Below are 16,195 nucleotides of genomic sequence, written 5' to 3' on the forward strand. Positions count from 1 at the left end.
GAGGGCGATCTATTAATTAGTAAGAAGTTGCCCATATTCTCAATTCTTATGATTGGCCTTGCCAGGTATTTTCTAGTATCTTACCATGAGGGGATATGGCCTTGTTCTGAAACTGTCAAGAAAATATGTGACCTTCTGCCTTCTAGTGCCTGAGAAGAAGAAACCAAATAAAATCAGAAAAAGGGAAAAGATCACTGGGGAAAGAGAAAACAAAAATATTTCATGTTGGGTCAATCTGTACCTTACAATGGATTATGTCTGTGATGAAATGAAGCATATAGTTTTTATAAGACTGAGATAGGAGGAACTATGCTCTCATTGAAAGGAAACCATGTCCACAGGGCCACTCCGTTGTTCTCATTTACTTCAACTGTTAATAATTGGCCTCTCAGGAAAATACGTTAATGACTTCACAAGAAGATTCCTTTAATATTTTGATGGATCTGGTAGTATTCCTTTTCTCTGATCACAACCCATATACACATATTATCTTCTACTGCACTCAGTTATGTCTTCTCATGTATCTTCCACAATGAGTCTACTACTAAACATTCTGGGACCTTCTGCTAGATCTCTTGATCTTGTCGGGCACGAACAATCTCCTCTAGTTGAGTTTGTTTTCGATATATGAGTGGCCCAATTTTTCTTCTGGCCATACATTTCTTTGATATGTTTTACACTCTTACTCTTGTGAGAGACTTCAGACTGTGATATGCAGCATCCTCCTCACAACCATCATTAATTTCTCCATTGCTTTTCAGGTGGCCTGTGAATTGGATTCTATGGAGACAGTGATAGTCTATCATTCATAGTTCTGCAGCAACATTGAAAAAATACTGATGTCAGAAAGTTTGGCCTTTTGAAAATGACCCATATATACAAAAATAGAAACTCTATTTGTGACTAAGAATTGGAAACTAAGGTGATGTTCGTCAATTTGGGAATGGTTGAACAAATTGTGGTTTATGATTGTAATGGAATATTATTATGCTGTAAGAAATGACAAAGGGGATAGTTTCAGAAAAGCCTGGACCGACTTAGATGAGCTTCGCAAAGCGAAGTGAGCAGAATTAGGAGAAAATTGTACAGAGTAATAGCAATATTATAACAATAATCAACTGAAAGGCGTAGCTATACTGATCAATACAATTATCCATGACAATTCCAGAGGACTCAGGATGAAAAATGCTACCTAGCTCCAGAAAGAGAACTGATGAACTCTGAATGCAGACTGACGCATATTTTTTTTTTCATTTTCTTTTTCTTGCCTTTTTTTTTTTAGGTTATGGCTAAATAATGTTTTGAAAATAGGTTTTGGATGACTTCATATGTATAATGGGTATAATATTGCTTGCCTTCATGATGGATGGGGAAGAGCATAAGGGAGAGAAAGAATTGGGAACTGAAACTAAAAATAAAATTAGATAGATAGATAGATAGATAGATAGATAGATAGATAGATAGATAGATAGATAGATAGATAGATAGATAGATATAGGAAGGGGTGGGCCTTTCTCTACTCCAAGGAATAGCCCTGAGCTCAATGAAATAGCAGGATATTTTTCCAAGTGCAAGGTATCCCAGTCTCTTTTTCCTATCAATTACTGAGGCCATTTCAATGTCTGTCCAAAAAACATGCTGTGTATGAAAGGTAGAATGTAGAGTAATAAACTTAGATTCAGGAGAGACCTGGGGAAAGCTGGGTTCAAATCATAAAGATGATATATATGTGACCATAGACAAGTCACTTGATCCCTCTGAGCTTTAGTATCCTCATCTGTAAAACTGGGATAATAATACCTGTATTATGTACCTGAGAGGCTTAAATGAGAGAATATATGTGAAATGTTTTGCAAGGTTTAAAAATATTATATGAATATTATTCATTATTAATGACAGGAAAACTTTATGAACCATATACCCAACTGCATATTACAATCAGGACGATAGATGTTCTTCATCCCTTTGCCGTTGTTTTTCCCCTCTCCATATGTATACTTAAGTCAAAATCTTTTGAGTGATTTTGGATCTCATTCTAGAGGTTCTTCAATGTCTTGGGGTTTGGTGAAATCAGCACATCACCAATAATGAGAAACATCTACAATTCCTCATCATCTATAGGGAATTTCTTCTTAATCTTGTTTCTGCACTGGACATCTTCCATGACAAAAGCATACACATTTGGCAAGCATACATTTCTCTGGTCATGTTTTGCTTCATTTTTAGAAGCAGACAGGCATCTAGAAAACCTATCTCTTATTGCATCTTTCAAGGAATCTTGTATGATTTTAAAGCAGGCATGGGAGACACCTTGTTGGAGGAGAACCTTTAATGCAGAAAAAGACTAATAAAAATAACATTTTTCTTTCTTTTTTTAAAATTATCACCATTATCTTTATTGCAGAGAACTTGGACATACTGTACTCCATCAACACTTAGTACCTGATCTGCTTTCAACCTAGCTTCTAATTTCTGCATCAGAGGAATTACAAGCCATATAGATTTTTGAATCTCATTGCTCTAAAACAAAATCCTTGAGTGGAATATGTGCTCATTTTAGCTGTCACTAATGTAATGCAACAGAGTGCCTTATTTTGTACTCAATTATCTATGGACGGCTTCGCCTCTTTACTTTAATGTGGATTATCTCTATAGTGCTGTCTGCAGCACTGGTCTTTGTGTGTACCAGACAGATGAGTGGTTTTCCACTGTTATTTGTACCAGGTGCTTCCTAGAACATTTTATGGACAGTTTTAGATGTACTGCATTTAATGGTACATAAAGCATAGGGGGTAGGGAGTAGGGAGGAAGGAAGGCAGAAATGCAGGTTGGCAAACAAACTGCATACTTAGCTTTCTCCCTCCACCCACCCTCAAACATCTCTAAGCAATGCAACTATGTTGGCTGCTGTTAGAGCAAGATAGAAAGAAGGAATAAAAAGACGATTTATGATCTCAGGTGTGTGAGGAGGTGATGAGCACAATAGAGGATGACAGTTGGAGGAACAGTGAGGATTCAAAGAGGGATTGGGGAACTTGGATGATTTTCTGAGTCAGGCTAGCCTCTGAATATCTTTAAGAATTTCATAGGTGACTTCTTTGCTTAAGAATCCATAGACCCAATTTCACACCCTATTTAACTGTATGGTAAAATTATCCTTAATTCTATAGGAAAAAGAAATCATTTGAATTACATGGGTTCAGAAACTTGCCCTAAATCTTGTAGGAAGCTACAAGGATTAACAAAGTTCTAAAATCTAATTGCACACAGAGTCAACTACCATCAAATCTCAAAGCTAAAAAGGACATGAAGAATACACTTAATATTTTCCCTTACCTTCTCTTCACCTCTTTTACAGGTAGGAAATTGAACCTGAGAGACCAAAAGTGACTTGACCAAAGTCATATTGCCATCAGGTGGCTGAAATGTGGCTATAACTCAGGCTTTCCTTCTGACTCATTTTCCAGTTTTCCTTCTATTATAACGTAATTTTTGCTGTCAGAAAAATTATTTTTAAAACTTCTACCACATAATTACCAATGACCTAATGAAAAGTAAAACATTAAATTTAGACAAGTAGTGGATTATTTTAATTGTCAAACTGAACTCACTTGATTTCAATCCCAACAAGTCTTGAATTTCCAGGTTCAAATATAAAATCCACTGGCTTTTAAGGCCCTTCATAACCTTTCCTTTAATACCTTTTGAGTTTGCTTATTCCTTACTCACCTCCACATACTCTGTCATCCAGTGACATCAGCCTTCTTGCTGTTCCTCGTACAAAGCACTCTATCTCCTGATTCTAGGCAATTTTCACTATCTGTCCCCCATTCCCGGAATTTTCTCTCTCTCCTCATCTTTGCTTCCTGGCTTCCTTTCAATCTCATCTAAAGCCCTACCTTTTATAAGAAAACTCCCTATCCTCCTTCATTTTATCTCTGTTGCTCATCTCTAATTTATTCTTCATATATCTTATTTGTACATAGTTTTCATTTTCTCTCCCCTATTAGACTGTAAACTTACTGCTTTCAGGGAGTGTTTTTTTTTTTGTTTTTCTTTTTATCTTCAAATGATTAGCACAGCATCTAGCACATAGTAGTCAGTTAATTGTTAGTCATTGACAATGCAGTAGAAAGAGTGCTGTATTTATAATCAGAATTGGGGATGAATCCTGGCCCAAACACCTGACACTAAACAAGTCATTTTTAGTCTGTTCATCAATTTTCTTATTGGCAAAATGAGAAAGTTAGATTAGAAAATATTAAAGTCTTTCCTAGCTCAGTCATTGTCTCTTTCAGATATGTGGTAAAATCAACAACAAAATGTCACACAGAAACAGTTTTATCCCATTAGGGTGCCACTAGGTGGCACAGTGAATAGAGTACCAGACCAGAAGTCAAGAAGACTCATATTCCTGAGTTCAAATCTAGCCTCAGATACTTACTAGCTGTGTGACCCTGGGCAAGTCACTTAACCCCGTTTACCTCAGTTTCCTCATCTGTAAAATGAGCTAGAGAAAAAAAATGGCAAATCACTCCAGTGTTTTTGCCAAAAAAATTCTAAATGGGTCACAAAGAGTCAGACACAATTGAAATGACTGAACAATATGCCACTTAGGGTAGCTATTCCAATTCAGCTTAACTATTTTCTCACTGTGGACATCTATGCATACTTTTGAATTAATTTTAGACAGGAAGTGAGAGGTTTCCCAAAATATCTGGAGAAGCCATTTCTATGAGGAAAGTGAAAGGATCTCTTTAGTCATGTCTAGTGTCAACCATCTCTGATGTATTCAGGATGAAGGGCATATTTCACCTCTCCTTGGAAGTTTTTGTGAAGGTAAAAATTATAGAATGATAGAACATTAAATTTGGAAGGGACATTACCAAACACCTCATCCAACTCTACTTTATAGAAAATAACAACAATACTAAATTTATGTAGGTTTGTATAAAATTTTAAGTTTTACAAAAAAAGAGAAAGAAATAAGACTGAATAGATGAAGTAATTTGTATAATGTCTTTCAATACCAATCAACTGATTAGCAAGCATTAAACAGTGCTATGTGCCAGGTAGAAGTACTAGGAATGCTAGGTAGCTAGTGCAGTGGACAGAGTGCTAACTCAAAATCAGGATGACCTGAGTTTGAATCCAGCCTTAGACACTTGGCAGCTATATGACCCTGGGCAAGTCATTTAACTTCAATTTGTCCCATTTTCCTCAACTGTAAGAGGGACATAAAATAGCACCTACCTCCCAGGGTTCTTGTGAATATCAAATGAAACAATCTTTGTAAAGTGTCCTTTACACAGTGCCTGGCACGTAGAAGGTACTATATTAATACTAGCAGCAGCAACTGCTACTACTACTACAGCTACTATGCATATACAAGAAAAAAAAAAGAAAGAAACAATTCCTACTGGCAAGAAACTTACATTCTATGAACTTATTGTGTTCTTCCCTGGGTGTTACTACTTGAAAGAGGTTATAGGGGGTGCCACAGAGCCAGGAAAGAGTCACATTTACCCCCATCCAAGTCCCTTTCACTTAAGCCATTGCCCTAATATCACCATATTTCTAGCTGTAAGACCTCCTCATGCTAATTTCCTGTTTGCTTACTCACAGATAAGAATAGAGTAATGAGTATCCTATCCAGGTGTGTCCAATCTCTCCAGAACACACATCAATTTGACATGCCCCCTGTTTTATTCCCTTCCAGGAGTTATTAGATATAAGATTTTTACAAACAGATTAGTCAGTTGCTGAAGCAATAGACCTTTATAATAATAGAGATGCTTTTAATGACAGAAGGTGAAGCTTAAGACTTCCTATGAGATATTAAGGGGGCACGGACAGAAAAAGAGAGATTTAAGGTTAAGAATACAATCAAATCTTAGACAAGTACAGAATGTTAAAAATGGGTATCAATCACTGGAGGGGAAACACAATGTAGGAAAAAGGGCATCAATGATGATCCTATCAGAGGTTAATCTTAGCCATGGCATATACACCAAGCTCTCTTCACTCTCATTCTATGAATGGGATACTCATTTTTTGTGTAGGAGCTGGGTGGAATATGTACTGTTTTATTCTTGCCCACAAAGGTTATGGATCTATCTAGGGTCTGTCTAGGTCTCACTCAAAGAGAAACAAGAATAGATATTTCTAGATCCTCCTCCCCCTTCCCCCACTCTTCTCCAGGGAAGACTTTTATTCCCACCAGGAGGGGAAGAAGGAAGTTGGGACAAAGGCTTGCCATTCTGTTCTCCTGAGAGAGAGGGAGTACTGGGCTAGAGTTATATTTGCCTGCTTTCTTAAATATGATTAATCTAGGGGGGAAATTTTTAAGACCAAGCTACATTCCTGATCATTATCTCTTAATGAGAAAGTCGGCCCTCAAACTATATATCTGAGTCTTGATGCCCCCCTTCCTACCAGATGCAAGTTCCATGATGAACACACATAACAAATGTAATTATCTGAACAGAAAGCAAAGAGAAATCAAAGAACATATACAAATGAGATTATATAGTAGACAATACACAAAATGTGTTCTCCGTTTGGGTTCAAGATAAAATTCAACTAAGAGAAAAAGTCCCAGATCTCACCCAAGAGGAAAATTTCCTCAAGTCTCTAGTATAGAAAGCTGGACATAAAGACATGATTGAAGTCCCACCTCCTCTATATGTCAGCTTGTTCCCAATATCTTTCTTCCAGTAAGGACCTGAAGACAGTTTTGACCGAAACTTTTTTGAGTGGAGATACAATATGAAGGGGCAATCAGGGTGGATAGACACAAAGTATTTTGATGGGAACCTAGTTGGAGTTAGCTGCCCCACTTGGGCCCTAGAGCAAATGGGAAAGCATCTACAAAAGAATAAATTCTGGTGAGTTTTTATAGAACCCTTATCTGGATCTAGCAGGATCAACACTGGGGGAAGAAATTAAGGAGTCTGCACCTACAGACTGATGCTGAATTCTGCTAGTTAGCAGCGGGAAGCTTCCTGGGGAATTGGCAGCTAATTGATATTTAAACTTATCAAATACAGGAGAAAGGATTTGTGGCTGTTCCTGCTGGTCTAACTCTGACAGGGTGACATAGGGGTTTTACCTTTCCCTGGGCCTTCTTCTTTTGGCTGGGTGGGGAGGCTTCTACTGACATCATTATAGTTCTTCATCACCTCCACATAAGGGATAATCATCCTCCCATAGTGGTCATAGCTTTTTATAGAGGTTGAAAACTCATTCTAATTTCCTATTTGAAATCACAAGTGGAAAAACCATCCAGAGAACAATGTGTCTAGTGCCAGCTCTGATTTGCGAGGAGCAATTTCGAATAGGTAAATACAAATAGCTGATAAGAGATGACTATAAAAGTATAACTTGAAAGTGATGATTATACAGTGGTCAAGAAAGGAGGGAGGAAAAAGGCAGAGAAGATAGGGGACTTCATTATTTTACAATATTGTCACCAGATGATTTCAGGCTTCCTAGGAAGCCCCCCACATCGGTGAAGTGCTTCCCAAATTCCCCAATTTCAAAAGCAGCTGAAAATCAGCTTGCTATATGTTTTTATTTCTCACTCCATATCCCTGTGATAGAGGGATCTAGTTAGTTACCACAGAAGACAATTACTGAAGAAGAGACAAAATTTAAGTTTGTTTCTTGTTTTTCCTAAACCCTCCTTCTTAAGGATGCATGACAGTATTGCCTAATCTATGCCTTCCAGCATAGTCCTAGCATCTAGCCTCTAAATCCCTTGTCCTGACTTCAAACAACCTAACTTCCACAATGCTCATTAGGTTTCAAGATTACTCTGGTAATCTGAAAACAAACAAACAACAACAACAACAACAATGAACTTTATCATTGGATCATAGATTAGATGCTAGTTAGTTCAATCCACTCATTTTACAGTTGAGGAAATGGAGATTCATGGACTAGTCCAAGATTAGTGGATTAGACTAAGCAACTATTAGTCCCAGGTCACACAGACGACTGTCAGGAATGGCATTCAAACCCAGGACTTCTGACTCCAGAACAAGTGCACTTTTTCTATGTCCTGTTTTGGGAGAAAGATTTCCTCTCTGAGTTCATGTGGCAGGTAATTGCTTCCAAATATTTATTTACCACAAAGGAGAAATTATAGCAGTAAAAACCAAAGTATGATGATGATGATGATGATGATGATGCTCAGGCCCCAGAAATAACCTGAACCCCGATTAGGACTCTAACAAGGTTTTTTATAGGCAAAATTACATCAGAGGGATGGAGTAATAATTCTTTTACATATTGCAATCTTGTATATTCCTTAAGCCATAAAAGTTAAGGAAAAGATAGATTCATAACCCTATGCTTCCTACAATGTCATAACAGTTGAACAAACTTAAACAGTCATAATCTTATACATCCCCTAAGGAAACAAACTTCATCAAACAAACTCAATAGATAAACTAAGTGGGGTTACAGATTAAACAGTCTAGAGGATTCACAAATAGGCTAATTGAGGAGGATTTACATGTCACCAAGGAGTCAGAGATAGTTAAGATTCTTCCTTTAATGTCTTATCTCAGGAATGTTTAAGACTGTAAAGAAATTTTCACATCCCAAGGGACTGGACTGGGTCAGATAAGGTTAATATTAACCAAAAGCTACAAGAGAAATAAAAGGAAGTAAACAATTCCCCTAACAATCCTATTGCCTTCTCTCCCTTTTTAGAAGTAAAAACTTTATTTGCTTCAGGATTCAGTTATTAAACCAAACTTTCCAGGGATTCAAAGTTTAAAGAGCAGCTTTGACTAGTGAGACAGCCTTGTCCTATGTTTCAGACAGAAACATGCAGCAGTCTGGATTCAGCCTTAGCTTCTGTTAAGTAAGTGATGGCAGAACATCTAGAGAAATGCAGTTAGTTCAGTGGAAGAAAATTCAGCAGGCTGTTTCTTTGGTGTCATGTAGACAAAGTGGTTGATTCCTTGCCTCTTCACATTTCACCCTTTTCCTCCTTGTTGTATAACCACAGCCTCTGCCTTCTGAACCCAACAATTTAGACAGAAAGTATTTGTTGTTAAACTCAAGCCACACATTTCTCCAGTTACCTTGATAAATGCATGGTCTCAGGTGACAATTCTCAATCCCCCTCGATACGGCTATAATCTATCCTAGAAGATGACAACAGCTCTAATTTTTCAAACCTCTCCCTACTATTATAAGACAGTGGCTTCTCACTGGGAAGAATGAGAAAAAGAGGCAACATTACCAGCCACAGCATTTCCCATAAGGTAGTTCTGGTAGTCAAAGAAAGACCCTCCCCCTTACCCACCACCAACTTTTTAATCAATGAATAGAGAGAATTGCCTGAGGCTCTTTGAGGTTACTCTTACTTTTTGCCTTTGATCCACCTTGTTTTCCACTGACATCTATCTAAGACATAAAAAGAGATTTAAGACCAACACCCAGGCTTACTAATCCAGTCATATTTAACTATCTGATTCAAAGCCTAAACATCACAAAGATAGCTGATGGTTATATAAAGGCAGCATGACAGATACAAGTTTTGGCCTTGGGAGTGGGGGAGACCTCCCTAGGAATCCTGAATCAGACTCTTATTAGCTGTGTCATCTTGGAATAAATTTCTAAACCTTTCTGAAAGATTGTAGCCTGTGTCCTCCTTTGTCAAATAAGGAAATAACAGCTCTTACCTCACAGGTTTATTATGAAGATAAAACATCATAATGTATGTAAAATGATTTGCAAATCTTAAGATGCTATAAAATGTGAGCTATTATAGTTTAAGGTCTTCAAGGTTTACAGTATGTGGCTGCAGTGGGGTAGTGGAGAAAGAACTGACCTCTGAGTTAGGAAGATCTAATTTTAAATTCTGTCATTAGCATATACTGGCTGAATTAAATTGGGGAAGTCATTTCCTCACAATGTCACAGAAAATGTTTTAAAACTATATGGTATACAGAAAAATTAAGGGTTTTACATTCGCAAAGTGTTTCTTCACTGAAAGTTCCCTAGGAATGAAATTAGAAGTTGAATTCAGCACTCACACACTTTACCCCCACCAAAAAAAGATTTTTTTTTTCCAAAACATGACACTGTATTATTTAGGTTTGCAACAGCCTTAGGAGGCAGACACTATTATTCTAATTTCACAAATGAGAAAACTGAGGCTCAGAAAATATAAGTGACTTGATCATGACCATACAGCTTTAAAGTATCAGCATAATTCCAAGGCTGTTCTTCTCTCCTCCCTCCAAGACCAGCACAGGTTCTACTTTTCCAGGTAGTGATGTTAACAAAAAGCAGACTATTTGGAATGACCTAATGAATGTTGTTAAATGGGTAGTGGGTGTTTAGTCATTTAAGGAAAACAAAGGGAGAGACTGGATCTGTGATTTCATTACTATTGGAAACTACTGGGTAAGAAAAATCTCTCTATCAACATGTTGGCAACTTTTCTCATAAAGAATTGCCTAATTGACCAGGGTTACAGCGCCAATATGAACTGTCAACCTCCGAGTCATGAACTGTCAAACTGCGAGTTGGTCTAAGAAGAGGCAGGTTGTCCGCTTGTCCATGTTTGATTTCTCTCAAGGCAGGAGGTATACATATACATGGGAACTGAGAGCTCCTCTTGGTGTTGTAGTATACAGTTTATATGCCCCTCGAAGAGTAGGTGTTCCCAAGGGGTGCCAATCAACTCGGATTGGTTAACATACTGGGGGGTGGGCTATATTAAAATGAGGGTCTTGGGGTACTTGAATTAAATCACCTAAAAATTGGTCAAAGAGACATCAATTTCCATGTCCTTTGTCTTGGTCAATAGGGAGAATCAACATTTTCCCAAACCTGTCTGAGCAAACCAATGAGCAGGAATACACCTATTAGCCCAAATTTAGAGTTTCTTTTACTGTCTCCTTGGCCTGGGTATGTCTCTAAGAAAGATTTCCCACACTGGTTGGCTTCTGGATAAGGAAGAAGAAAAGAAGAAAAACCTTGGTCAGAATCTATCTCCACCTAAGCCTAAGGAGAATACAATAGGCCTCCCTACCTTAGATTAAGTTACTTCTTACTTGGATTGGGGGTTGACCAGGATAAGGAGACTCAATGCAATCTCATTATCAGTAATGTCCTTCTGAAGATGAGCTGAACTTTGGAAGAAAGGGACTGGGGAAAGCTCTGAATTTCCAAGATAATAATTATTAAAAATCATTTTTCACATCATCATAAACTAGACTTGAACCCAGGTCTTTCTGACTCTAAGGAAAGCTGTGTATGCACTATGCCAGGGTTGCCTCTCCTAAGCAAAATAGAGGGATGTGGGGCAGGGTGGGGAAGAAGGATCAAGACTTAGAAACTAACTAAAAATGTTTTGGTTTTTTTTTTCCTTCTGAAAGCATAAATAGTGCTGCCTCCAAAGGTTTCTTTGATTTAAAACAAACAAAAACCTTTCATTCCCTACAGTTGAGTATTGTCTTTGTGAAGTGCCCTCCATTGTCAATTCTAGTTTATAATTGTCTGCAATTTTTGTTTGTATCTCCTTGTCCTTGGGCATACTCCAAAGATGCTGCGTGAATTCTTTCTCCCTGAATATATGAGGAGGGGAATCTTGTTTAGTGGCTCACAGAGGAGATTTTAATCTGGATTCTTCTGTCTAGTTTCAAGATCAGCTATCAATTTCTTTCACAAGGTCCTGACCATCTCAACTAATGCATCTGTAAATGGTCCTAAACCTCAGCAATATTTATTTTGTAAGATTTCTAGGATTCAGGGGAAATCTCATACCATAAGAACAATATTTGGGTGAAGAAAAAATGTAGTAATGAATCATGTTGTACTTTGAAGTAGTCTAATAATAAATGCATTGTAGAATTTTTTTTTTCTTTTCATCAATGATGTTTCCTTGTTTTTCTGAATTCTGTGTAAGGCAAGTCAATTTCTTTGGGTTTGGAGAATTGATGCTTTTTTTTTATTTGCTGGTCTTTAGAGGAAGGTAAAGGCTTTACAAGAATGATATGGGATTTACAGGGATGATGCAGTGGGACTATTTAAGGAACCTCCTGAAGACTAAGTGGGCTGCTACTCATCTAAATTACAAAACACCATCTGTCACATTTATTTTGTATAGAGTAAATTTACTTTTTTTTTTACTGAGTGCACCAAGAGAACTATCAAGATTTCTTGAAACTCTGATTAATTTGATTACTTCTAAAATAGATTCAGATTTTAGGTTGGGAGGTGGTACAGGGAAGTGGAAAGAGGGCTGGTTTTGGAGTCTGAGGACTTGAGTTCAAATCTGAATTTTGCTACTTCCTCTCTGTGAGGGACTGTCTGATGTTGGCAGCTACCAGGTTGGGTACTGTGGCAAGGGTAGGGTAAGATCTGGGTATTTTGGAAGTCGAGGCAGGGACTGTGGTAGGCAGAGTCGTGTGTACTGGGATGGGCTGAATACGGAGAAGCCCTGAGGCAATTGGGCAGTACTATGAGATAAGCTGGGTGCAAGGAAGTAGCCGAGCCTGAGCTCCTGAGGCAAGGGGCGGTGCCACGTGGGAGTGGGATGGCAGAGGACTGAGTTCCCTCTGCTTAGTCCCCTCCCTATATGCAACGTCATCCCCAGATGCCTCTTGTGACCTTCCTGACTTCCGGGTCCCTTTGTGCAGCACTGACCCAGTCCCCTCCTGAGTCTGACTTCCTAGGTCACGTACTCTTGTCCATGCGTCAATCCCAGATGCCTCCTTCCTGTATCCAATCCTGGCCTCCTACGTCACTCCCTCCCCCTTGGTGTGCTAAACTCAGACAGCCCCTTCCGGTATCTGACCCTACAATCATTGGCTAGTAGCGGGCTGGGGAGGAGGGGCTAAGTAGGTACTTAGGAACAAGCGTGGTCCTAACACACACGTGCGCTCTCCCCTGGCTCCTGCCCTGTTGCTCTGGCCTTGCTGCTTGGGCTTGCTATGATGGTTTGCTGTGTTGGCCTCTGAATAAAGCTCTGGTGTTGGTGCCTCCCGATGGCTCGTCTCTGTGTGGTGATCCGGCTCAGAACCGAAGACCCAGGTGTGGGTAAGACTCTGCTGGTGTACTTCTTTTAAGAGAAGTGGGTACTGGCGCACGACTGGCAGAGGGTTGGCGTGCGGCCCGTATACCTCTCTATTTGACCTTCAACAAGTCACTTAATATCTCCAAGTCTCAGTCATTTTCAGTTCTAAATCTGTGATCCTATGATTAATTTTTACTTCTGCCCATAGAAGTTAGCTAGCAGGCTGCTCAGAATGAAGCTCCCATTAATGATACTAGTGTTTGGTTGCCTCATGGAAGTCAGAAAAACAGTTGGATCTAGGATAATTGTTGGGTTTATGTAATCCAAGGAGAGAGAAAGAGGAAGAGGTACCAGAGTCAGAGGCCAGGATGTAGGCTGGCCATTTTCTCAGCTATCAGGGACTCTCTAACAAGGCTAAAAAAAATGAAATCTAGACTAATAGGATAGACTAGACTCATTCCAGGCATCTAATCTCCCTCACCTTCTACATGACAGGAGAAACTACTTGCACTTGCTTACATGTCAACTGTTTTAGGGCTCTTCTCAGTGATTGATTAGAGTGGAAGAAAGTGACTAAACATACTACTCTTTCAAGATCAATTGCTTTTAAACGATACTAGTCATTCTTTCTCCATCATAATAAAATAATTTCAATTTCTTAAAGCAACTCAGAAGATAACTGGAGGCAGCTTAAAAGAAGAATCTAATTTAGAATCTTTCTAATTTTACAGATGAGGACACTGAAGCATAAAAAGTAAATAACTTACTGATAGTCACTCAGGTAGTAAGTGGCAAAATTGAGATTCCAAATCAGGTCCTGAGACTTTGAGATATTCTTTCTACTATTTCATGAACCTCTCTATGTAAAACCTTAAGATATTCTGAGAATAAAATACAACAAAACTTCTCAAAGACAAATAAAATATAAACAATATTTAAGGAATTAAAGAATAGATATATTGTGTGAGAATACCTCAATAATTTATGCCAACTGTGAGGCCAGGGAGGTTGATCTACATTATTAAAGAGTCTAAATTAGAAAATGCTTTGAAATAAGCATAATTTTATCACTTTTATGTATATACAATAACTTGAACTAAGCCAATGAAATAGTGTCTAATAAAGTTCATAGGATTACAGGATTTAGAAATTTTAAAAAATCCTGAATATTATATAATTGAACTCTTTATTTTATAAAATTTAAAATTTATTACACAGAAAGGTTAAATTACTTACCCAAGGTTATCTAGATTGTAATCTGCTTTAATAGAGTGAGTTCCTAAACTGGAAGAATTACCATATACAAAGCATTCTTTTCAAGATCTTGAATGCTGGAATAAGTGGTGTGATGGTAAATGCTTAACAACCACCTCTTCAGAAAAAAAAAAAGTACCCAGGATACATTTTTAAACTTAATTTGCATCATTATCATTTTCTCCCTCACTTTCTTAAACCTAATTGAACAATAATATAAAAACAAAAATAAAGTTCTGATTCATATCATTTGTAAATGATCATACCAAAAATTTAAAAATGGCCAAGAGCCAGTATTTTTCTCAAACACCAATATGTACTAACTCATTCTTCCATTATAAAAACCTTGATGTCCTCTTTGACTCTGGCCTTCCCCACTTCTCATATTCAACCAATTAGCAAGTTCCATTGATTCCTCTGTAATACCCCTTGCTTCTCTATATCCCCATAACCTCCACTCTAGTATAGGCCCTTTACATTGCATTAACCTCCTGACAGATCTTCTTGCCTACCTTACCCACTTCTGTCAGAATACTGACAAATTAGATATTCTTCTTTTTTTTTCTATTCCAAATATTTTAATACAAGTGGTATTCCTGAAGCAGCTGGCTAGTGGCTTGCTACTGGTGACTGGATCTCTGACCATCAATGGTGTTCCTCTGCAAAGGACCCATTAGAAATTTGTCATTGCCACCTCTACCAGGATCCAAATCATTTTACTGATGCTTACTTCAAGAAGAGGCTCCATTAACCTAGACACCAAGAAGGAGAAATTTTTGGCACAGAAAAAGAGAACTAGATTACAGAACAGCTCAAGGCTGATCAGAAAACAGTGGCCTCTCAGATCCTGTCCAAAATCAAGAAAATGTCTCAGCTCTTGTGGCTACATGAGCTCTGCATTCTCTCTCCAACAGAGTTTATTCTCACAAATAGAGGTGGCAATGACAAATTTCTAATGGGTCCTTTGCAGAGGAACACCATTGATGGTCAGAGATCCAGTCACCAGTAGCAAGCCACTAGCCAGCTGCTTCAGGAATACCACTTGTTTGCCCCTGTGGCAGCCAGCAAGCATGATCAGAACTGTGCCCGGGGTGATGCTCACTTGAAGTCTCCTCTTAGGCTGACTGAAGGGCTTTTTGCCATGACTTAGCAGCTTTCTAGGCACATCTTCAATAGTGTAATATGGAAGCATTTTGTGAGTCTTTGTGACTCAGGTTCCGTCATTTTTATCACCACTGACTGGTTTTGAGATTATAGCATGCCTTGTCTCTCTCTCTCTCTCTCTCTCTCTCTCTCTCTCTCTCTCTCTCTCTCTCTCTCTCTCTCTCTCTCCCTCCTCTCTCTTTCAATCCAGGTTTTTGGTGCAGCATATCTCTGCTTTTACATGGCTCACCGAAAATACACTGTAGACCTTGAGTGTCTACCTATTCCTCATGCCAGGACTGGGTTCCAATTGTAATGCTTTCCAGGCTTCTTCACCACTTTTTCAGCCATGTCTTCCTTTTTGTTCTTTTCCTTTTTCTCCCCCTTTTTGACCTTCTTTTCCTTTGGTTTCTTTTTGTTTTTTTTTGTCTTCCAGCTTGAGAAAAAGGAGAGAGCAAACTAGATATTCTTATTCAGGGATTACCATATCAAGTCCTCTGCTCAAAACTTTTTAATGGCTTTCTATTGCTAACTATGCAAATTTTGAATATTTTTTCATGGTTTTGAAGAACCACCAAAATATGACATCAGTTAGCTTTTTCATTGTTATCCCATGCTAAGTTGTAATAAACAAACCAACAGAACTACTTACTATACCTCTTGCACATTTCAGACTTTCCCACATCTGTGTCTTTTCTCACACCAATACCCATGCCTAGTGTTTTCTCTCTGCTTTACTTATAAAATAATTCCCTA

The 16,195-nt window shown here is 38.3% G+C and overlaps 1 pseudogene; it reads right to left on the reverse strand.

Annotated features, from left to right (window-relative positions):
• Positions 1-15,179: 15,179 nt before the first annotated feature.
• Positions 15,180-15,790, reverse strand: LOC114037727 (annotated as a pseudogene).
• Between the last annotated feature and the right edge of the window lie 405 nt (positions 15,791-16,195).

The sequence above is a fragment of the Vombatus ursinus genome, unplaced genomic scaffold (genome assembly GCF_900497805.2).
Source record: "Vombatus ursinus unplaced genomic scaffold, bare-nosed wombat genome assembly UNPS02010548.1, whole genome shotgun sequence".
NCBI lineage: Eukaryota > Metazoa > Chordata > Mammalia > Diprotodontia > Vombatidae > Vombatus > Vombatus ursinus.